General features: G+C 36.5%; 1 long non-coding RNA gene across 2 annotated transcripts in view; it reads right to left on the minus strand.

Annotated features, from left to right (window-relative positions):
• Window positions 1–25,505, minus strand: part of LOC141376473 (uncharacterized) — a 61,629-nt gene that overhangs the window by 19,965 nt on the left and 16,159 nt on the right. The window contains exons 4-6 of one of the 2 annotated variants that reach the window (XR_015501568.1): window positions 13,228–14,165; window positions 12,723–13,062; window positions 11,220–12,647 (exon numbers count right to left, since the gene is read on the minus strand). The exons of the other annotated variant lie outside the window; for it this stretch is intronic. This is a non-coding gene — a long non-coding RNA (uncharacterized LOC141376473). Of the gene's footprint in view, window positions 1–11,219; window positions 12,648–12,722; window positions 13,063–13,227; window positions 14,166–25,505 lie in introns of those variants that run through there. 2 annotated transcript variants of the gene reach the window in all.

Raw genomic sequence — 25,505 nt, forward strand, 5'->3', positions numbered from 1 at the left:
TTTAAAAAATTTTTTTATTCAAGCCGGAATAAACAAATAAGACTTTCTCAAGAAGAAAAATATTATAGGTCATACACTACCTGACAAAAGTCTTGTCGTTGATCCCAGTTGTAAGAGCAACACATAATAACCTGACTTCTAGTTGATCATTTGGAGAAATGGCAGAAGGTGGATTTTTCTGATGAATCATCTGTTGATCTGCATCCCGATCATTACAAATACTGCAGAAGAACTACAGGTACCCGCATGGAGCCAAGATTCTCACTGTAATCAGTCAAGTTTGGTAAGGGAGAAATCGTGGTTTGGGGTTATATTCAGTATGGGGGCGTGCAAGAGATCTGCAACAGCCTGAGGTATCAAGACATTTGTGCTGCCCATTACATTACAAACCACAGGAGAGGGCAGATTCTCCAGCAGGATAGCGCTCCTTCTCATACTGCAGCCTCCACATCAAAGCTCCTGAAAGCAAAGAAGGTCAAGCTGCTCCAGGATTGGCCAGCCCAGACACCAGACATGAATATTATTGAGCATGTTTGGAGTAAGATGAAGGAAGAGGCCTTGAAGATGAACTCAAAGAGTCTTGATGAACTCTGGGAGTCCTGCAGGAACACTTTCTTTGCCGTTCCAGATGACTTTATTAATCAGTGATTTGAGTCATGTCAGAGATGTATGGATGCAGTCCTCCAAGCTCATGATGGAGTCAGACACAATATTCATTCTGTCTCCACTGCAGCAGGACTTTATATTCTAGACTGGACATTATTTCTGTTCAGTGATGAGACTTCTGTCTAAGCAGAGTCAGACCGCACTGTCCTAATGAAATCATTCAAAGTCAAGGCATGATCATATATTATTGTGGTCAAATAAGTGTAATCTAGAGGCATTTGCCTTTCATATTAGCCACTTCTGATACCAAATGATCAACTAGAAGTCACGTTATTATTTGTTGTTCATAAAACTTGGATAGGCGACAAGACTTTTGTTAGGTAGTGCACTGTGAAAAATGTCTTGCTCTGTTAAACATCATTTGGGAAATATTACCAATATATACTGTCATAAAGCACAGCCCTACTGTGTGATGATGATGATGATGATGATGATACAAACAAGAACACACACACACAGATAAACACATCTTCAAGCAGGAATTAGACCCATTTCTAACTTTCTAATCTGATATTAGTGAAACTTTGGCCCTGCTTGTCTTCATTTCCCCCAATGTGACCTCTCACCCCTGCTCTATGCGTGTAACTCCAAGAGGCTATTAACCTTTAACCCCACACCGTGGTGAAAGCTCTCCGTCCCAGCGTGCAACGGCTGTTGAGTGCCCATTGTATATAAATACAAACCCTCTGTTTCCCCGTTCATCCCAGCGGAGGTCATATTCATATCCCTTCCTCTCCATTTGCTGACCTTTACGTTCCAGCGGGCTAAACTCATGCCACTCGCGGAGCGATGACTCAAACTAACCACACTGCTGTGTTTCGCTTACAATCATATATTTTGATTAAAAAGTGTAAACAAGTGAAACATGCAAATGCAAGTTTAGTATCTGCCACAAACACATGCAAACTGATCATCTGCTGCAGCTGATGTGAAGGAAGTTCATCGCCAGGCATTTCTGAACACTGTTAGAAATATCTGTTCATGAAGTTTTGTTATTTTGTGATTCATTTGATGTTTATTTACGGTTGTGAATTGCATTATGGGATGTTAAAAAACAAATTTTCAATTTAACAAAGTGGCTTCTTTGTTTTCTTTTTGCAGTTATTTTTTCAGGGTTTTCATTTTTATAGGAAAGTAGAGAGATTTGACAGAAAAGCATGGGGAGCAGAAGGATCGGCATAGGACCGCAAGGCGGAATCGAACTCGGGTCGTCGTGAGTATTGAGTTACATGTGTTGACGCACTTACCACTACACCACTGGTGCCAACACAAAGTGACTTTTATTGACATTTTAGTCGTTTGAAATAATAAAGCAATGTATACAGGGCTCAACAATAAGGACTGCCCGATGGTCCAGGCTCAGAGTGCGAGATGCTCGGTACAGTATTCCCAAATCTGTTGTTCCAACGAACATGCATCGCAAACTTGTGCTTGCAACTATACCTCTGGAGCTGTAGTTAGAAACATAGTTCCCGGCTGTGTTCTATTCCCAGTTATCCCCCACCTGTTACAAACCCCTGATGTTAATCTAGGGGATAGTGGGGTTTGACATTTATTTAATTAAAATATATTTACATAAACAGTGAATGAGTGGAAAGACAACCAAAGTAATGCCAAAAAAATGTGTGCTTTTATTTACAATCCCAAAGTGAACAACAGCAAATTAATCAAAAATAAAGAAAAAGTAAGTAAGGGAAAAATATACTATTTACAATATGTACAACACTGAGACAAATAAAGACGGGAAAAAACAAGAGAGCTGGCAGAAGGGACGCGGGCGGCGCTAAAGAAATGAAAAGAACAAAACCCAACCTAAATCTAACGCCCCAGAAGCATCTAGCTAACTAACTATGTGAAAAACAGTATAATTAACACGCGAAGATCTTCCGAGTCCTAACTATCTACTCTATCTATCCAAAAAGTACAAGGAGTGGCGCTCGGCCCTAACCTAGTGTACTAGACAGCAGAGTAGTCCTATGTGTTGCAATATGTATGTCACGTGACCTTCTTACCTGTCCGCTTCGTAAACAACGATAAACCAAGAACGATGTACGAATAACAGATGGATAACGTGAACACAGAAACGGGCAACAACAAAACACAGTTAGACGGGTTATTTCTAAACGCACGCGATAAATACAAACAAACGACAAAGCAGCGAAAAGAAAAAAATGCAAGGAAGGGAAGGCGAGTGGTCTGGCGGGCGCTTTTAACACGGGGGGTCTTTGCTTATTGGATGTGATACAAGAGTGACGTAACCGGGGAGGATTGACTGACAGCTGAATGGACCAATGAACGGAACCTGAGAATACATGAAAGCAGATACGGGAGAACAGAGCGAGATCGAGAGCGAGAGAGAGAGAGAGAGAGAGAGAGAGAGAAAAAAACACAGAGAAACAGAACAGAAAACACACAAATACATAACACCCCCCTTGCCCTATTAATTTAGAACATTCTAACATTTAATCTTGGAAAAGGGTATATGCGGAAGAATGCGGAAGGACTATTATTTTGCCAGTAACCTGGGTTAAGCGTTTCCGGTGAACTGTACACCATTACAAAATCAGCACGTTTAAGGTCTGTTTTCTTTTAAAATAAGCGATCTCCACTGGCTGAGTGATATCTGATATATAGTGGGTCTAAGATTTTACAAGAAGCACTGCATTAAATTACATTTTACCTGACATTTAAAACATGACCATTTATTTTACCCCAGTATATTCAGTGAAGATTCTGCTCTAGCCTGACGATTCTGACGAGCGCATGCAAGTAAACGGATTATTGTCTCGGTTTACGCTTGGGCAACTAAATGAATGGCAAAGTCTATTTAACTGATTGTATTTTAATTACATTACAACATCAATGCTGTAAAATGAACCATATAAAATGGAAAAAAGTCACATTAACCGTTCACCAGAAGTTTATCAGTATGGGAAGAAACACTAAGGGCTCTATTTTAATGATCCAAGTGCAAAGTCCAAAGCACAGGGCGCAAAAGCATTAAGGACGTGTCAGAATCCTCTTTTGCTATTTTAAGGACAGAAAAATCCGCTCTGCGCTGTGGCGCATGGTCTAACAGGGTTGAGCTTATTCTTTTCATGAGTTATGGGTGTGTTTTGAGAATAAACCAATCAGAGTGTCATCTCCTCTTCCTTTTAAGAGTCAGTTGTGTAGCGCCAAGGTGCATTTGCTATTTACATGGTGGACTTTGTAATTGGAAAAACTGAACACTTCACAAGCGAGAAAACAGTTAAACAGAGCATCTGCAGCGCTACAATGAGAGAATGAGCCTCCACATTCTTTACTTTCACTCTCTTCCTTGGATGAGGAAACGTGTTGTACGCACAGACATCAATTAGCCTCTACATAATTAATTTTGTTTGTTTACCGCAAATATTTGTTCTAAATTCAGTTCAAATCTCCAGCAAACGAACAGATGAACAATAATAATGAAGTGTGGTCAAACAACAGAGTTATATCCAAATACACATGCTGTGCCCTAAAATCTGGTCTAAAACCTGAAAGGTGGACAAATCTAAGCTTGTTTTTAATAAATCCTTAGCGTTGAGGTCTGGTATAAGAAATAGTATATAGAGGAATAAGTCTCTAAAATAACAGAAAATGTACAAGTAGTTTATTACGTTTCTGTAGCATAATATACAACACCAACCCAGACAATATAACACTGCAGACTATTATAATTACAAATTATAATATAATTAATATGAATTTGAATTTATAAAACTGACTTTTTTTAACTTTTCAAGGTTAAAAGTCAATGAAAAAAAGATCAAGATCCCATAACGCAACTCAAAAGCAAAAATAAATGAGGGAAAATAAAAATGTGAATCACAAAATATTCGTTCATTAGTCCCTTTATTAATCAAGGGTCACCACAGCGGAATGAATTGCTATCTTATCCAGCAAATGTTTTATACATAAGATTCCCTTCCAGCTGTAAACCAGAATTGTGAAACACCCATACACACTCATTAACACTCACAAACATACTATACTACTACTATTACATACTACTTTAGCGCATGTGTTTACTACCAACACGGTTAGAAGAGGTGTTCCTGAGCGCGGTTCAATTGGGCTTTGGCCCAAAGCCAGAAACTGAAAGCAAGACGTGACTTTTAAGAGACTGTTTCATATGGATTAATTAATCATTCTTACTAATCAGTGAACACAAAATTCATTCATTCATTTTCTTGTTGGCTTAGTCCCTTTATTAATTAGGGGTCTCCACAGCGGAATGAACCACCAACTTATCCAGCAAGCTTTTACGCAGCGGATGCCCTTCCAGCATGCACACATTCACACACACTCATACACTATGGACAATTTAGCCAACCCAATTCACCTGTACTGCATGTGTTTGGACTGTGGGGGAAACCGGAGCACCCGGAGGAAACCCACGCGAAGGCAGGGAGAACATGCAAACTTCACACAGAAACGCCAACTGAGCCGAGGTTCGAACCAGCAACCCAGCAACCTGCTTGCTGTGAGGCGACAGCACTACCTACTGCGCCACTGCCTCGCCATGAACACAAAATATCGTAGATTATTAAAGACACAAACTCCACACTGCACGACAGCTGCGCACATTCAGCAAATCTCCTGCGTGTAACCACATCTCAAAGAACTTAACCAATAAAACTAAAGAAATCTCCTCTGTGCTGAGCGAGAGCGCTCACTGAACAGCCAACACAATCTCACGGCAATTCGTAACTTTTTCATTCAGTGGCTAATTCGTACGATCTAATTCATACAATTTAGTACGATTTGCTTATCCCCCAATGACGGTTGGGGTTAGGGGTGGGGTTAGGTGCCACGCCTCCTTTTTAAAATCGTACCATTTCGTATGACTGAATTCGTACGAATTAGCCACTAAACTGGCAAAACGTAAAATACTAACGTTTTCTCGTGAGATCAGGCTGGAACAGCGCAGCGTCGATGATGTAAGCGTGCCCAGGCCCGAATGTAATGTGAGTGCAGGCCGTCGGGGGAGACAGGAGGGGGGACAAGTGTGCTTTGGCCCGGTTAAGGGCAACTGTACATAGTATGAGTACGGCCTTAGTAAATGCATAGGAAAGCACTGAGACCACTCAACCTTAGCAACACAAGAGAAATACTTGCAATTAATCACTAGAGCAGCCTTCCTAGACACACAAGCAGACAAACTTTGTCAGTTTAAATGGGTTTTAATAAGTGATAGTAAATATATACGGTATCCGTCTAGAAAAATATTAACAGCCTGTTCCCTGGTCAATATTTATGAGCATGTTAGCGTAAAAGTCAGTGTCTCTGCAATGATCAGCCACCCCTAGCAGACAGGAAGTAGACTGGATTTATATGGGCTGGAGCAGTTGTTTTGTTTATGTCGCTGTGTGCACATTTGAACTCTTTCATTGTGTTTCCGGATCAGGAAGAGCAACACTAAAGGCCAAATATACTTACAGCTTTTTTTTGTTCTTCATATTGTAAAATAATATCAGTGAATGAACAGTTTTCCATATTTTTTTTTAAAATTTTCAATATTTTGATTTGAATTTTTTTTAGATAATATACAAACTTATTAATGTACAGTTGAAACCAGAAGTTTAAATACATGTCTGATGGTAAATCATGCTAAACGTTTGCTTTTTTAGGTCTGTTAGGATTACCTAAATGATTTACATTTGCTAAATGCCAATATAATGAGAACTTTTTTTTTTTGAGAGAATTTTTTATTCATTTCTAAACAGTCAAAAGTTTACACACATTTCCTTGGTATTTTTTAGCTTTGCTTTTAAACTGTAACTTTGGTCAAATGTTTTGGGTCTCCCTCCACAAGCTTCTCACATTAGTTTGCAGAAATTTTGTCCCATTCCTCTTGACAGAATTGGTGTAACTGCATCAGATTTGTTGGCTGTCTTGCTCGCACAAGCTTTTTCAACTCTGCCCACAAATTTTCTATAGGATTGAGATCAGGGCTTTGTGATTGCCACTCCAAGCATTCACTGTGTTGTCCTTAAAACACATTTGAACTAACTTGGTAGTATGCTGCCGTCCACATACTTCACAGTTGGGATGGTGTTCCTAGGCTTGTAAGCTTTCCCCCTTGTCCTCCATTGGTCATTATGGCTAAACAGTTCAATCTTAGCTCCATCAGACCACAGGACATGTCTCCAAAAATGAGTCTTTTCCCCAGTGTAATTTAGCAGATTGTAATCAGGCTATTGTGTTGATTCTGGCTTGTTGATTCTCCATGTTGTCACACAAGGAAGCAGTGTGTTTGAGGTTTTCCTTAAATACTATTCTACAGTTGTGCCTCCAGTAAACTCAGATGTTGTCAATTAGCCAATCAGAAACTTCCAAAACCTCAACATCATCATCTGAGCTTTTTCAGAGGCAAAATAATCTGATTGTGTGTAAACTGGGCTTTCAAGAAAAGTTATAACAATTTCTTTTTAAAAAAATCTCATTATTCTGCTATTAGGCAGAACAGAAACATGTGATAATCCTAACTTACCTAAAAGAGAAAAAGTTTAGTCACATTAACATCTGACTTCTGGTTTCAACTGTATATGAAAAATAGAAGTCCTATCAGCAAAGAGATGACATGAAATATATAAGAACAAAAACAAGGAAACTGCAGAACTCTTCAATCAAACTTACACTTTTCTGCCGCCTTCTAAGCACCATCCCTCCCATCTCCTACCCCTCCCTATTTCCTGAGGCCTTTAATAAGTACACAAAGATGAATCAAGACATAGATAAACAAATAATTAACCAAAATAAATAAATAAATAAAAAGATATTTAACATATGGGTAAATATCAAAGAAGAAAATGTAAAGTAAACACTAGAAGTCTCTCTTTCTCCCTTTTACAATTCTAGTGAGCAGGTCCTGAAATGTTAAGGTTCTCAAGACAGACAGTATGGAACTCCGAGTTTTGTTAAAAGAGTTCAGTGATCCTTTAAAACAGGGATCACCAAAGTCCTGCAGATTTTAGCTCCAACCCTAATCAAATACACCTGAACAAGCTAATCAAGGTCTTACTAGGTATACTTAAAACACCCAGGCAGGTGTGTTGAGGTAAGTTGGGGCTAAACCCTGAAGGGACACCGGCCCTCCAGGACCAAGATTGGTGACCCCTGCTTTAAAACAATGTCTCAGTTTCTCAAGACAGATGCAATGTAGAACTTCTTTAATCCAGTGTTCTGTTGATGGAGCGGACACATGTTTCCATTTGAGGAGAACTGCGTGCCTAGCGAGCAAGGTGGTAAAGACAGTGATGCGGCGTGCTGATGTTTGTGAAGTTGGGCTTGGAACATATCCAAAAAGGGCAGTCAGATGGTCAGGAGTGATGATTATATTAAGAGCTTGAGAAAGAATTTAAAAAATAAATGACCAATAGTTTGTTAATTTTGAACATGACCAAAATATGTGAAAGTAATCAGCCGGTGACTGCTTACAGTCATCTATTTTTCATTTATTTATGGTTTTAATTTGCATTATGGAACCTTAATCTTTCTTTTTGATGTTGAAAAGTTTCAATAAGTGGCTTTTATTAACATTTTTAATAGTTTGAAGTGATATATTGTCTGGGTTGGTGTTGTAAATTACAGTACAAAAGCCTGATAGTAAACTGCCAGTACTTTTTCTGTTGTTTTACACACTTATTTCTCTATATATTATTTATTGCACAATATATTGTTTTAAACTACTAAAATGTTAATATGAAGTGCTTAAGATTAGCCATAATTATTGCAAACTCACACTGCAAAAATAGGTTTTCCTAAACTTAGAGCTTTCCCTTTTCTAGTCCAAATATTGACAAATTCAATATAAAAACATCAAGAAGCATTTTCTATAAAATAAATCTAATTCACATCTTTGAATGGAACCACAGCTACTATGAGTATTTCAGTGTCTACAAACTCAAGAAATATGAAATGATTTCTCCTGAAGTGCATCATCCAGTCACAATGCTGCTCATTCATCCTAAATTATGCCAATTAGACTACAAATCCAATCATGACGAAGACGGAGCAAAGAGAAAAGAAAACCCACAGTAAATCCCCATCACCTCATCTCCATTCCATCTGTCAGCGGAATATGATTTCGGTTTTATAACCTTGGATAAAAATATCACAGTTTTGTGATTTCTGCTCTAAAATAAGTTCTTTTCACATGTCTGGGTAAGAAAACAACGACTTTTTCCCATTGAACACAATATGTTGTGTTTTAAAAAATATTTTGGAAGAGTAAACATGTCAGGCTAAGTTGCGATATAGGTTCATTCTGAAAACGTAGCTCTATATACATTTCTGGAGATTGTGATTTATGTAGTCAGAAGTACGTCCGGCTACATTTAGTCTTTAAAACTAATGCTACAGGGCGGTATGTCGATGTCCCTTTTCGCGCTGTAACCAGTTTGCCCAGTGGCTCACCATGTATGTCGGTGGACTTACGACGTGGAGCTTGACCACGATGACAGAGTCCGAGTCCCACGAAGAACCGTTCCAGAAAGCAGGTACGACTAAAACAAAAGTAAAAAAATTAAATAAACACAACCCAAGCTCATTCTGAAAACGTAGCTCCGTCGATGTTTACGGAGACCGCGATTTACATGGCCGGTGGTACGTATGGCTGCATTACATTTTTTTTAGTTGAACGCTACAGGGCAGTGTGACGCCGCTCCTCTTCGCGCTCGCCGGCTGACAGCTCACCTCCGTGTGGAGGGCTTTCCAGCCGCAACCAGTTTGTCCGGTTAGCTCGTCGTGCACGTCAACGGAGCGGAGAGTCTGGAGGGGAGCCGACCGCGACGATGCCAACGAGTCCGGGGAAGAGCAGTTCCAGAAATCAGGTAAGACAAAAACAGAATCCAAAAAATAAAGTGAACGAGTTCATAACGGGGCGAGAATGTGGTGAAATTCGAAAACGCGGTCAAAATTAGATGAGGACTTTTCTTTTTCTGGACGGATTTTGTAAATTGTTGCTTGGGTTTAGGGAGGGAAGCGAGCGGTCGGGTCAATCGGTAAAAACGGTTGGGTTTAGGGAAGGAGGAGGAGGGTGGGTCGGCCAATTGGCCCGTCGCCAAGTCAATCATTCAGTCATTGGGACAGACGGTCACTCAACATCAGCCTCCGGCGGCTTTACGCAAGAACATTGCGGGCACGAACGGCAAGTAAATAACAAGTAAACAAGTAAATAACAGGGTGAGAATGTGGTAAAATCTGAAAATGTAATAAAAATCTGGTTGTTGCGAGGGCTTTCTTTTTCTGGATTACTTATGAAAACACTATTGCTTGGGTCTAGGGCAGAAGGAGTGCGCTGGTCAATCAGTGCTTTTGAAAACACTGTCGGTTGGGTTTAGGGAAGGAGGTAGGTGGTAGAGATCTGCGCGGGACTAAATTTTTTATCTAACTGCCGCACCAATTACTGCTAACGGGAGCAATATTGGTAGACCCCCCCACTCCCATTCAAATTACACCAGGTACTGACCACTCCTGTGCTTTATTTGAAAATTTATTCCTGCGCCGCAAGAAATCTGGTCGGGTCCTGCAGCTCCCACGGTATAGCTGCTTGTAGATGGGTCAGTCGATCAGTCAGTTGACAGCGGCCTCTGGTGGATTTACGCGAGAAAAGCACGCACGAAAGGGACTCTCGAGAGAAATCTGAAAAAGTGTACACAGCGGCCTCTGATAGATTTGCAAAAACAAACACTGCAAAAAAATGTCGCTCCTGGGATGTATTTGGCGCTCTCCAAAAAAGTATATAGGAATATGTTTTCGGAATGGGTTGCTTAAATAATGTCTTCATTAGTTTCAAAAACACCGATTTCTTTACAACTTGAAAAGGCATCGATGGAGAGCTTTCTTTTTTTGGATATAAAGAAAAGCCACTGCCCTGTTCAGCTCTATAGGATGTGGGTTTATAAGCCACTTGTTTTTCAGACATTTGCTAAATCGTGAGATGACTTGTAGCTCTAGATGTGGATGCTCCTTTGCTGCTGGAGATAATGCTGTCCCCAAAAAATATATATATAAATAATAAGTAATATACCTTAGGAACGGTATAACAGAAAATGCTAGCGGTTGTGAAACCTTGACTATTCCAATAATCCAGGGTACATCTTGAAACTGGTTATCGTCCCATGCCTAGTCAGCGAAGGCTGGGTTAATGTGATGAAACAAGCACCTTCTCTCTGCCATTATAACTCCAGCGGCCGACTATTTATCAGTCCGAAAGGAAATCCCTCTTTTGTTCCTCAAGGAAACCGAGAGAAGGGCAGAAGCGGAAGGACGTGTCGCAGTGCTTGGAACAGCTGGAAAACGGCGTGTGTTAAACCTGTCTAACGCCTTATAACACTTTTAGAACACTTGCCGTGTCAGATCTTCTGAGTACAGACTCAGATCAAGAGAAACAAATGCTCTCCAGATAGACTGAACACATGCAGATACACACTGCAAAAAGCGAATAGTTGACGTTATTTTAAAATGAGCAGAATTATTGCAATTAAGTCAACCATTTTTTATTTTAATTTTTTTTCCTTATTTTTGTGGAGTCTACAAAAAAATACCACAATATCAATAATTTACACTTTTTTTAAACAATAACTAAGGGTAAACAAGAACATTTAAAAACCCTCAGTTCCCCATCCCACACCAAGGAGGAGAATTAAATAAACACAAACAACAACATTAGCACCTACAAGACTTGTCAAAGCAACTAAATAAGCACACATAAAATATAAATAGCACATGCACACAATAATAAAAAGAGCAGATCTTTCTTGAAAAAAAAAATTCTCATAAATCAGCGAAGAGATGTGAACAGTACGCCAACTTAACACACTTTAATAAATGCTGGGTTCCACACAATCCATTCGTGTTGGGACAACATGAAGGAATTAAATTAACTTAGTTTTTACAATTTTAAGTAGATTGAACACAAAACTATAAAGTTGTCCGCTAATAAAACTCAATAATTCGGTTGTTTCAGCTCATTTTAAATAAGTAGTTCGAACAATCAGCAAACATACTATTTTGAGTGCATTTCCAAGTTACAATGAGTTTGCTTACTCTATTTTTTAAAGTCAATTTTTAAGACAATGGGCTTACTCACCTTAAGTAACTAATCACCTTTTTCAACCCCGGGCTTGTTCTGGAAACGTACACCTAAATTCATTTCTGAAGAGCGTCAAATACGTCCCAGGAACTACGTTTTTTCCACAAGAGGCGGCTGTGTATGCTTTTTCAGATCTCAAATTTCTCTCGTGACTGCCATTCGCACCTGCTGTTCTCACATAAATCCAGCAGAGGCTGCTGTCCAACCCCGTCGTCACTGTCAACTTCTCTCTGCATCTCAAGTCTGCCGACGTACGTGGTGAGCTACTGGGCAAACTGGTAACAGATCATAAGCCGTCCATGTGGAGGTAAGCAGCCAGCTGGTAAAGCGAAAAGGAACGGTGTCATACAACATAGGCTCATTTTGAAAATGTAGCCCTGTATACATTTTTGGAGATCGTGAATTATGTAGCCAGAAGTACGTGTGGCTGCATTTCGTTTTTAAAATGAACACTACGGGCCGGTATGACGCTGTTTGCGTTTTCCAGCTGACTGCTTACCTCAGTGTGGACGTTTTTTTTTTACTGTTACCAGTTTTTCAAGTGGCTCGCTGCGTATATAGGCAGACTTGAGATGCAGAGAGGAGTTGACCATGATGATGGGGTTCGGATGGAGTAAAGAACGATTCTAGAAAGTGGGTAAGACAAAAACAGAAGCCAAACAATAAAAAAAGTAAATAACAAGGTGAGAATGTAGTAAAATATAGGGCTTTTCTTTTTCTGCATTACTTTTTAAAACAGTCAGTTGGGTTTAAGGACGGTGGTGGGCGGGTCAATCAGTGCTTTTGAAAACACTATTGGTTGGGCTTAAGGAAAGAGGAGGGTGGGTCAGTCGATCGGTCAGTCAGTCCACAGCAACCTCTGGTAGATTTAAGCAAGAACAGCAGACACAAATAGCACTCGCGAGAGAAATCTGACATCTTAAACAGCGTCCACAGCGGCCTCTGGTGGATTTAAGCAAGAACAGCAGGCAAGAATAGCACTCGCGAGAGAAATCTGAGATCTAAAAAAGCGTCCACATCGGCCTCTGGTGGATTTAAGCAAGAACAGCAGACACAAATAGCACTCGCGAGAGAAATCTGACATCCTAAAAAGCGTCCACAGCAGCCTCTGGTGGAATTAAGCAAGAACAGCAGACACAAAAAGCACTCGCGAGAGAAATCTGACATCTTAAAAAGCGTCCACAGCGCTCTCTGGTGGATTTAAGCAAGAACAGCAGGCACGAATAGCCCTCGCGAGAGAAATCTGACATCCTAAAAAGCATCCACAGCGGCCTCTGGTGGATTTAAGCAAGAACAGCAGACACAAATAGCACTCGTGAGAGAAATCTGACATCTGAAAAAGCGTCCACAGCGGCCTCTGGTGGATTTAAGCAAGAACAGCAGGCACGAATAGCACTCACAGAAGAAATCTGACATCTTAAAAAGCGTCCACGGTGCACTCTGGTGGATTTGCGAAAACAAAAACAGCAATTAAACATACCTCCTGGGACGTGTATTTGGCGCTCTCCAGAAATGTTTAAAGGGGTATGTTTTCAGAATAAGCCTGAGTTGGTGTCAAACCACCCCGTAGCGTTCATTTTAAAGACGCGATGCAGCCATTGTGATCTCCAGAAATACATATAGGGCTACGTTAATAAGAATGAGCCTATTTTGTTTACTTCATAGTGCACTCCAAAAAATTTCTTGCTGCTTGTTCAAACTATTTCTTTAAAATGAGTTAAAGCGACACAATTCGGGGTTTTAGTGATTCTAACCAATTCTTTTTTTGGGGGACACCTTAATTATTTTATGTTCAATCCACTTAAATTTATGAAACACGATTAAGCCCACTTAATCGATGTGTGTTGGGACAATATGGAGGAATTGTGTGGAAGCCATTCATTTATTTTCCTTCAGCTTAGTCCCTTATTTATCAGAGGTTGCCACAGCTGAATGAACTGTCAACTTATCCAGCATGTTTTACACAGCAGATGCCTTTCCAGCTGCAACCCAGTGCTGGGAAACATCCATACACTCTCATTCAAACACACACTAAGACCAATTTTGTTTACGCAATTCCCCTATAGCGCATGTGTTTGGACTGTGGGGGAAACCGGAGCACCCGGAGGAAACCCATGACTGCACACAGAAACACCAACTGCTATGAGTAAATTAATCTTTCTAGTATTGTCTTGAACAATTATAGTATTTTTGTACAAAACAAACATTTTGTTAAGCACTTATGACCTATATGTGTCATCGTGAGGTTAAACGTAAGATATTAGTTTGGTTTACTTGTTGACTGAATGGCCTTACGGTTGTGTATTGCTGGACATGTGGACAGCAGAGGTGTTAAAGACCTTCAGCACTCTGTCAGTTTGTTTCAGTTTTGCTCAGTCTGGTGTGGAGAGGAAATGAGGTGTTATTAGGACACAAACACTGACCATAAAACAGCAGACTCTCCTCAACACAGTAAACACAGCATCAACCACAGTGAAGACTGAAGTAAACCACAGGCAGAGCAAACAATGACGTTCAGGACACCACACAGCCTGTGAAATGAGCCCATTCAGGTGAAATTTACACACACACACACACACACACACACGCGCTCAAAAATATAAATATAGTTCAACAGTACAGATGTATATATTCATATAGTGTTACATACATATATTACAAATTGGGTAGGCTTAATTATCTGTAGTGTATGAGTGTGAATGAGCGTGTGGATGTTTTCCAGAGATGGGTTGCAGCTGGAAGGGCATCCGCTGCGTAAAACATATGCTGGATAAGTTGGCGGTTCATTCCGCTGTGGCGACCCCAGATTAATTAAGGGACTAAGCCGAAAAGAAAATGAATGAACATATATTACATATACACATTAATAACATCAAAGGAAAAAGTTTGTGTTTTACATAATATACATGTGTACTGTGTGTATTTGTGTTATATACACATACTAAACACATACAAAAGAAATGTGATCAATCTTGCTTAATCCTTTGACAGCATTAATATTATTAATGACATTTTTATGTATTGTTTTATGGTTGTTAATAATATACTTATAATAATTCTAGTTATATATTGTATAATGATTAATACTATTATTTAAAATGAGATGTATTTGTTTGTATTTGATGAGCTACATATTTATTCTCATCATGAATCACAAGTTAAGAAAGTTCAGAATTGTTCCTTTATTTATTGTTTGTCATTTGAACTAACTGAGATTAACATATGGCCGCTTTACAAGTGAAATAATGTGACCTTTTTACATTACAATAATGAGAAGTGGCAGTAAATGCACTTAATTATCATCACAATAATCTCACATTGTGTTAAAATAATGTCGACATCTTAACAGCCCTACAGGTTTTCTTTATTATTATTTTTTATTTTATAGACTACATTTTAGAAATTATATAATATGTTTAATATAGGTATGTAATTAATTTGATCATTAAAATATTTGAACATTTTTTTTGAGATGCTGTAAATACTTTAAACTCACATATTGGAATCAACATACTTTAAAGATGAAATAATGTTACCTTTTATACATTACAATGATAAGAAGTGGCAGTAAATGTACATTAATCATGAAAATAATGACGTATTATTTTAAAATTCATCAAATCAAAATATATATACTATTGAAGTCAGAATTATTCGCCCCTTTGTTTATTTTTACCCCAATTTCTGTTTAACTGAGAGAAGATTTCTTCAACACATTTCTGATCATAATAGTTTTAATAACTCATCTCTAATAACTGATTTATTTTATCTTTGCCATGATGACAGCACATATTATTTGACTAGATCTTTTTCAAGAGACTTCTATACAGCTTAAAGTGACATTTCAAAGCTTAACTATGTTAATTAGTTTAATTAGGCAGGTTAGGGTAATTAGGCAAGTTATTGTATAATGATGGTTTGTTCTATAGACTATCAAGAAAAAAATAAGGGGCTAATAATATTGACCGAAAAATGGTGTTTAAAAATTTTAAAACTGCTTTTATTCTAGCCGAAATAAAACAAGTAAGACTTTCTCCAGAAGAACAAATATTATCAGACATACTGTGAACATTTCCTTGCTCTATTAAACGTAACATGGGAAATATAAAAAAATAAAAATAAATTCAAAGGGGGGCTAATAAATCTGACTTCAACTATATATATATATATATATATATATATATATATATATATATATATATATATATATATATATATATATATATATATATATATATATATATATATATATATATTAAATTAGATTATATTAGCCAGTAATGAAGCCGAATATGGAGCTTATCTAACAACATAACTTACCATATCGGTTCAAAAACTAGTATACCCAAATTTGTGTTATAGAAAAATATTAACTGCAAAAGAGAAAAAATCAAGAGAAATAAAAAAAAATTTGAAATGTAATTGAAATTTTGTAGTTTGTCATTTTTATTGCAATAATTTGCTTGAATTGAATCGTATTACTTTTTAATTTCAAAATATGTTTGGTGACTAAACTATTATTTCAATAAATATATCTGTTTAATAAATCTGTTTTGTTCAAATGCACCAAAATACATTGCCAATATTCACTGAGAAATTGATAAAAATATTCATTTTAAAATGGTGTGAACTCAATTATCCAAATACTAGGATAAATAACTATTTATAGTTATTACTTAATATTAATTAATACATTTAAACTGATGCAACACTGTTCAATTATTTTGATCACAAACATGGAATCAATGTGCTTAATTGTATTGAAAATAGACAAAAAAAAAACAGGATTCGGTATCTTTATGCTATATTACGTAGGATTTAACAAGCACATTGCATTGCATTTTGCATTTTACAGTGCTGTTAAAAACAGCCCAATTTAAAAACAAAACAAATAAAATATAAAGATAATGTGGTTATAATCTGCTAGTCCTTAAAACAGTGAAAATTGAATAGTCCTAAAAATAGATTCCAATCTATGTAATGTAATTTAATATAGAATATGACGTAACATTCATTTTACATCTATGCCTTCTTAAATATATGGTACATTAGTAACCAAACTAAAATTAAAATCAACACACTGTAAAACCCAACAGTCAACTTTATCAAATTAAATGAGTGTAGTTAACTCAAACTTTACTAAAAGTTAAATGTACTCATTTAAAAAAAGAGCACTGAACTCATTGTTGAAGGTAATGAGTTAAGATAATACCTCATTACTTTAACTTAAATGGAGCAAGTTTACAGTACTCATATAGATTAGTGTTTAAACTTAAATGGTTTGTAGCAATCAGTATCCTCAAACGATTTGAGTTGCCTTAACTTATTGGGTTTTACAGTACTCAGTTGGTTTGAGTTCTCTTCATTTTTTGGGGGGTTTTTACTGTGCTCAGATTGCTTCATTTACTCAAGTAGATCAAGTTCACAGTACTCAATAGGATTAGTTTTTGGACTTAAATTGTTTGTTGCAATCGGTTTCCTCAAATGGTTTGAGTTACCTTAACTTTTCAGGTTTTACAGTGCATAAATTGAAGACAGTACCACAAATATATAAATACTACACATTGTAAATAATGTAGCATAACTTTTCCACATGACTTCGCATGCAGACAATTTTCTAACCCCTGTGGGAGACAAAGTTTATTGAATTGAATACGTATATCCCATAATCACATACAATAAATATATAACTATATGGTCCAGCCGAATGCATATGCAGATGTATTTGTAGAGGAAGCGGAGCCACAGATGATGTATGATACGCCGCATTATCAATAACTCAGAAAGCTGAAACGTCTCAGTGTTTTCTTCCGAATGCCGGACATTTTTCTCAGATGAGCAGAGCAGCTGTGCTTCATTCATTTTCAGAAACACACCAACGATACAGCGCCACAACCTACACAACACGATTCCTATTCAAGTCAATATTAGCATCATACTTTTCACAGTACCAGTTCCAAACCGCATCGGTCTTAATAGCTATTAATTGTTTATATGTTCATTAAAAGGATAATTCACCCCAAAATGAAAATACACCAACAAATACATTAAAGCACTTAGGGTTTTCAGGGTAACCAGTTGATTTGAGCTCTCTTCATTTATTGTACTCACTGTTTACTCTCCTTCAAGTGCTTCCAAACTTTTACGATTTTCTTTCTTCTGCAATATGTGACATGGGTTTAGCACAAAAGTAATCTTAATGTAATCCAAAAAATAGTCCGATTACATTAACATAAAGGTTAATCTAAGAGATTATATTATTGACACCAAATCTTGTAATGTAGTTCACAATCAGTAATTAACTACAATTCAAAAGCAATCTACTGGTCAGTAACCTTAAAATACTCAAGATTATGTTAAAATAAATGTGTAATTTAGGAGACTTTATTACAAATTGTATCATGCAATTGTGTGATTAGTTTTGGGTTACAACTCATATGTAATCTAAAAGTAGTCAGATTAAATTAAAACAAATGTGTAATGTAAGAGATTTTATTACAGACTACAAATTGTTTCATGCAATTTGGAATCAGTGTTGGATTACAGTTCATAAGTAATCTACCCATGTAATCTAAAAGTAGTCAGAGTACATTTAAATAAATGTGTGAATTAAGATTATAACCCACTACAAACTGTACCATGTAATTTGTAATCGGTATCGGATTACAGTTCATAAGTAATCTACACAAAAAAGTAATCTAAAAGTAGTCAGATTACAATAAAGTAAATGTGCAATTTAAGAGACTTTATTGTGGACTACAAATTGTACCATGCAATTTGTAATCTGTATCGGATTACAGTTCATAAGTAATCTAACTATAAGTAATCTAAAAGTTGTCAGATTACATTAAAAGAAGTGTGTAAATTTAGATAACCCACTACAATTTGTATCATGCAATTTGTAATCAGTATCGGATTGCAGTTCATAATTAATCTACAAAAAAAGTAATCTAAAAGTAGTCAGATTACATTAAAATAAATGTGTAATGTAATAGACTTTATTACCGACTACAAATAGTTTCATACAATTTGTAATCAGTATTGTATTACAGTTCAAAGTAATCTAGACAAAAAAGTAATCTAAATGTTGTCAGATTACCTTTAAATAAATGTGTAAATTAAGATTATTACCCCCTGCAAATTGTACCATGCAATTTATAATCAGTAACTAAATAAAATTCAAGAGTAATCTACCCATAAGTAATATAAAAGTAGTCAGATTACATTAAAATAAATGTATCTATTATCAACCATAAAATATATCATGCAATTTATAATCAGTATCGGATTACAGTTCATCAGTAATCTACCTATAAGTAATCAAAAAGTAGTCAGATTACATTCAAAGTAATGTGTAAATTAAGACTATTACCCACTACAAATTGTATTATGAAACTTGTAATCGGTATCAGATTACAGTTATAAGTAATCTTTCTATAAGTAATCTAAAAGTAGTCAGATTACATAAAGATAAATGTGTAAATTAAAAGACTATTATCGACTACAAATTGTGTCATGCTATTTGTAATCAGTATCGAATTACAGACCATAAGTAATCTATCGATAAGTAACCTATAACTAGTCAGATTACAATAAAATTTATGTGTAATTTAAGAGACTTTATTACAGACTACAAATTGTATCATGCCATTTTTAATCAGTATCGGATTACAGTTCATAAGTAATCTACCCTTAGGTAATCTAAAAGTAGTCAGATTGCATTAAAATAAATGTGTATCTTAAGAGACTTTTACCGATTACAAAATGTATCATGCAATGTGTAATCAGTTCACAGTAATAATTAATCTACCCATAAGTAATCTAAAAGTAGTCAGATTACATTCAAATAACTGTGTAAATTAAGACTATTAACCTCTACAAATTGTATCATGTAATTTGTAATTAGTATCGGATCACAGTTTTTAAGTAATCTACCCATATGTAATCTAAAAATAGTCAGATTACATAAAAATAAATGTGTAATTTAAGACTATTAACCACTACAATTGTACCATGTAATTTGTAATCAGTATCGGATCACAGTTTTAATTAATTTACCCATAAGTAGCCCAAAAATAGTCCGATTACATTCAAATAAATGTGTAAATTAAGACTATAACCCACTACAAATTGTATCACGTAATTTGTAATTAGTATTGGATCACAGTTTTTAAGTAATCTACCCATTTGTAATCTAAAAATAGTTAGATTACATTCAAATAAATGTGTAAATTAAGACTATAACCCACTACAAATTGTATCACGTAATTTGTAATCAGTATCGAATTACAGTTCATAAGTAATCTACCCAAGAATCTACATAAATGAATGAATGAATGTGCGCATTGCTCATTGAGGGCTGTCAGCGAGGGGTCTGGATCCCGGCTGGGCGTCCGGCTGAAGGCAAGGTGTGAGAGAGAATGTTAATGGGCTTTAATGAAGACCAGCTCTGATAAGGAGGTGTGTGGAGGCCCCGGGGCCCCGGAGAGATCATCGATTGCCCTGCCGGGGGGGACGACTCACCAATCTGCCATTCATTTACTAACATGATGATGTGTATCAAATCACATGCTAATGGGCCTGTGGAGGGGACGGTTATTTATTCTAAACGTTTGAGTGGGAAACAGGCCCAAACAATCACACATGGGGCTTAAAACAGCCCCTGGGGACAATCTGCATTTACTGCGAGATTACGTCAGACTTGACTCAGAAGTAGAACTAAGAAAATAAAATCAACATAGTCAAAGGAAAAAGTTTTAAACAGTTAAATTATGCTGGCTTCTTGGTTGTGTGAAAATTAGGGGGACTAAATGTCCCCAAAGAGATACACTGACAAAAACTGTTCATTTGATTCACTTTTTGTAAGGTCAGTGGTTGCAAATAATTTATATATGCTGAATGTAAACAAAATAAAATTATTTAGTAATGTTCAACTTCATTTGTTTGTTTAAAGTCAGCTCATATAAATTGTTTACAATCACTTACCTTACTTATTAAGATAATGCAGTAAATCTATTAAATCTTTATTTTCAGTGTATGGTTAAGTCATATAAATTAGGCTGGTTCATTGGTTGTATGCAATAAAGTCCCATGGATTAATGGAAATGAAGATGAAGTTGAAATGTAGTTGAAGATAAAATATGAAATATTTCCAGTGTTTTTTTTCAACAAAGAGAAGATTTTTTTTGAATAATAACTTCTAATTTGAAGTATTCTGCTTAAAGTGACATTTAAAAAGCGTAACTCTGTTAATTAGGTGAATTAGGCAAGTTTCCTAAACACAAAGGTTTGTTTAGTAGCCAATCAAAAGAATAAATGGCTAAAAATATTAACCTATAGAGATTTGTTTTATTTTTTTATTCCAGCAAAACCTAAAAGAAAAATGCCTACATTAAGCAGAGTTTTTGTTGTTGTTGTATTATAAAAAAACAACAATGGTTGTATTAAAATAAAACTAAACATCTTAAAAAGATTGAGTGAGTCTAACATATACAAAATTTAAAAAAAATTTAAAACAAAGCTTTTTTTCTTGCTTGTTTCCCATGAAATCCAGCAGAATATAAAAATATTTAGCTTGAAATAATGTTCATATAATGCTAAAAATTCTAACTAAAAGTCCCTGTAAAATTCTTCTGACTCAATTCAACAAGCAAAAATATCATATTATCAACAAGCATCTCGACAAGTGAAAGTGTTTCTCTGTGTTTCATCGAAGTTGTTCACAATATCCATGCCTCCAGTTTGTAATGTAGTTGAATGTTTACAAATACAAGCGCAGCCATTTAGAGCTCATTTCTGGTTAATGATGTCATAATTTACCGGCATTTTGAAATGGATGTGTGAATGCTCTTTTCCGGAAAAATTCTGTAACGTCCTCGCCTGTGTGATCAGCGCTCTTTTTAATCCACCAGTAAAGTCGTTCCGTAAATTTTCCGGATATTTACCGGTATCCCTGTGTGAAAGGGGCTAGTGTCCAACAAACAATCCAGCTTTAAATATTATTGATATAAGGTTAACTAAAATAAAGTAACTGTAAAAACATTTTATACATTTTTTTTTCTATGTAAAAAGGAAACTTTTTTTTTATTTTTCTGACTCAATTCAACAAGTAAAAAATGTCAAAGTTAATAGAAAAACCTTAAAAAAAAACATCATTCTCTTGTTTCTTGGTTGTCTGCTAAATGATCTAATAGAAAATGCAAACTATACGTCTCAGTCAGATCCAGGCTGACATCATGTAACACTAGAAGTGGAAAAAAAAGTAACAAAGCCATAAAAGTTTCAATTAAGCTTCTTTCTCAGTTGTGTGCGATACGATCCACCAGTTGACTGCTAATGTTGACGCACAGTCTTAAAGCCGTCTGGAGGAAATGGAGCGCAAAGCTGTGTTTGCACAGCAGATCATACAACTACTAATTTAGAAAAATCAAGAAATAAAGGGTTATAAGGGCAAAACAGGTCTCGACAGGGGTGCAGGAATGGAGAAATCCATCACAACTCAAACACAAAATGATAGTACTCTCCTCATGCTAATGCACGCCTCCCACCAGTGACGATATACAGCTGCTACGAGTTCGATATTGCATTTATACATCAGTTCATAATCAGCATAATCATGCATAAAAAAGATCAAACACAGAGGGCCCTATCATACACCCGGCGCAGTGTGGCGCAAGACGCGGCGCAATAGTCTTTTGGTAGTTTCAGCTTGGCGCAAGAGTGGTTTTGGCGCTGTTTAAATAGCAAATGCATTTGCGGTCAGATGTGCGCCCATAGGTGTTCTGGTCTAAAAAGGAAGGCGTTCTGAGGCGGACCGCTGGCGCGTTGCTATTTTGAGAAACTATAATAGATTTTTCAATAGACCAAAACAAACCCGGTCTAAACTCCGGCGCAGAGTTGCACCTCGCTTACACACTGCTTATTGCTTAATACGCACAAGATGTAGAGCAATACACAAATATCTTTACATATGAAAAAAATTTAATATTAAGGATATATATAGGATATAATAAGGATATATATAGGATATAAATATAAAGGATTCAAATATTACAAAACATATTATTTTCTAGCCCACATAAATATGAAAAATCACTGCTTTCATGTCTTCTTCATCTCTGGAGGCATTTTCAGTTCATTCATAACAATTTGCTTTTGTATAATGTCATTATTATTAGCAGTGTTATTTATTATATCCATATTTATATTTGTTTTATTAAAAACAAGCTTAGATTTGCCCACCTGTCAGGTTTTAGACCATATGGGGCACAGCATGTGTTTTAGGATATAACTCAGTATTTTGAGCACATTTTGTTATTATTATTCATTTATTCGTTTGCTGGAAATTAGAACTGAATTTAGAAATAGTTTTGAAACAAATCTTTGCACTTAACAAACAAAATTAATTATTTATAGGCTAATTGATGTCTTTGCATAAAGGTTTCCCTATCCACAAGAGCGAAAGTGAAAGTAGATCATTTATCTGTCATTCTCGTGCTGTAGATGCTCTGTTTAACAGTTTTCTTGCTTGTGAAATGCTCAGTTTTTCCACTCACACTTACTTTACGTCAGGTAAATAGCAAATGTGCTTATGGCATGACGCAGCTGGCTCTTAAAGGGAATGGGAGATGAGACTCTGATTGGTTTATTCTCAAAACACACCTATAACTCATTAAGAAAATAAACTCAACCCTTTTAGATCAAAGTGGATTTTTCCATCCTTAGTGTAAAATGCATTCTGTGTTAGTAAAAAATGCATTAGTAAAAATGCATTCTGACACGCCCTGAAAGTGTTTGCGCCCTGCGTTTTGCGCATGGACTGTCAAAATAGAGCCCTTAGAGTTTTACATTTTCCACCGTCTCCACCGTGCTGCCATGATCATAGTTTTCTTTCTTTATTACTTAAAATATATTTGCACAAATACATAAAAAATGTAATAAATAATAAAAAATTCTTAAATAATTGTTAATTAAATCATTTTTGAATTTCATATTTTTATCAAGGCGACATAGTGGCGCAGTAGGTAGTGCTGTCGCCTCACAGCAAGAAGGTCGCTGGTTCAATCCTCGGCTCAGTTGGCGTTTGGAGTTTACATGTTCTCCCTGTATTCCCGTGGGTTTCCTCCGGGTGCTCCGGTTTCCCCCACAGTCCAAAGACATGCAGTACAGGTGAATTGGGTAGGCTAAATTGTCCTTAGTGAAAGAGTGTGTGTATGGATGTTTCCCAGAGATGGGTTGCGGCTGGAAGGGCATCCGATGCATAAATGTGCTGGATAAGGTGGCGGTTCATTCTGCTGTGGTGACCCCAGATTAATAAAGGGACTAAGCCGACAAGAAAATGAATGAATTTTTCAAATTTATTTCACACACACACACACACACACACACACACACACACACACACACACACACACACACACATTTATTTTTGACGTGAAATAAATGCAAAGTATATTACTACATTTTTGTAACAGTGTTTTTTTAAATCATATTTTATAAAAGAAGAGCTTTATAAATGATACACATGATATGAATTAAATTGTAAATTAAACTAATACACCATTATGTTCTTATCTGAAACGAATGAAAAATAAAAGATAAAAATATGAAATTCAAAAATTGAAAAAAGATATAAAATTATTTGTGGAATTTTACACTTAAACACTTTTCTAAAGTATTTTTGGAGCAAATTGTTTTTCAAGTCATTAAGAAAGAAAACTCTGATCATGATGTTGTGCACTGTGATGTACGTTTACATTTAACACAAACATTTATTTCTTTTAGTTTTGAAGAGAAGTAAGATCTACATCGGGTTTTCTAAAGATTCCCGAGACTCATACATTTTGTAAATATAAACATTTACGCTTATGTTGGTGCATTATCAAACATGATCGTGCTTCATATCCATTTCCAGGTTTGTGAAATCCACATTTTGCGTTGCTGCATTCAAATCTGACAAACATGATGCAGATGAAATATGTGAGCCTGTTGAGCTCAAAACTGAAAGAGAGAGAGAGAAAGAGAGAGAGAGAGAGAGAGAGAGAGAGAGAGAGAGAGAGAGAGAGAGTGAAACCCGATTACAGTTCTCAAGGACAGGCAATTAATTTTGATTAGGAGCGATCAGCCTCCAGGGGGAAATCTCAGAGACCTGGGAGGCTCAGGGCTTAGTAATGCTGAGTGTGTGTGTGTGTGTGTGTGTGTGTGTGTGTGTGTATGTGTGTGTATGTGTGGGTATCTGCGTGTGTGTATCTGCATTTGCGTGAACTGTATGTGTGTGTGTGTGTGTGTGTGTGTGTGTGTGTGTGTTTGTTTGTTTGTGCGTGTCTGCATGTGCATCTTTGTATATGTGTGTGTGTATCTGTTTGTGTGTTTGTGTGTGTGTATATCTGCATGTCCGTGTATGTGTGTGTTTGTGTGTGCATGTGTTTGTATATGTTTGTGTGTGTGTGTGTGTGTGTGTGTGTGTCTCTGTGTGTGTATCTGTTTGTGTGTTTATATCCACATGTGTATCTGTGAATGTGTGTATCTGTGTGTGTGTGTGTGTGTGTGTGTGTGTACCTATATATGTATCCATGTGTGTGTATCTGTGTGCGTTTGCGTGTCTGCGTGTGTATCTTCATGTAACTGTGTGTGAGTGTGTGTGTGCATCTGTTTGTTTGTCTATGTGTGTGTATATCTGTTTGTGTGTGTATCTGCATGTGTTTATGTGTGTGTGTGT

The sequence above is a fragment of the Danio rerio genome, chromosome 10, assembly GCF_052040795.2.
Source record: "Danio rerio strain M-AB ecotype USA chromosome 10, GRCz13ab, whole genome shotgun sequence".
Lineage (NCBI taxonomy): Eukaryota > Metazoa > Chordata > Actinopteri > Cypriniformes > Danionidae > Danio > Danio rerio.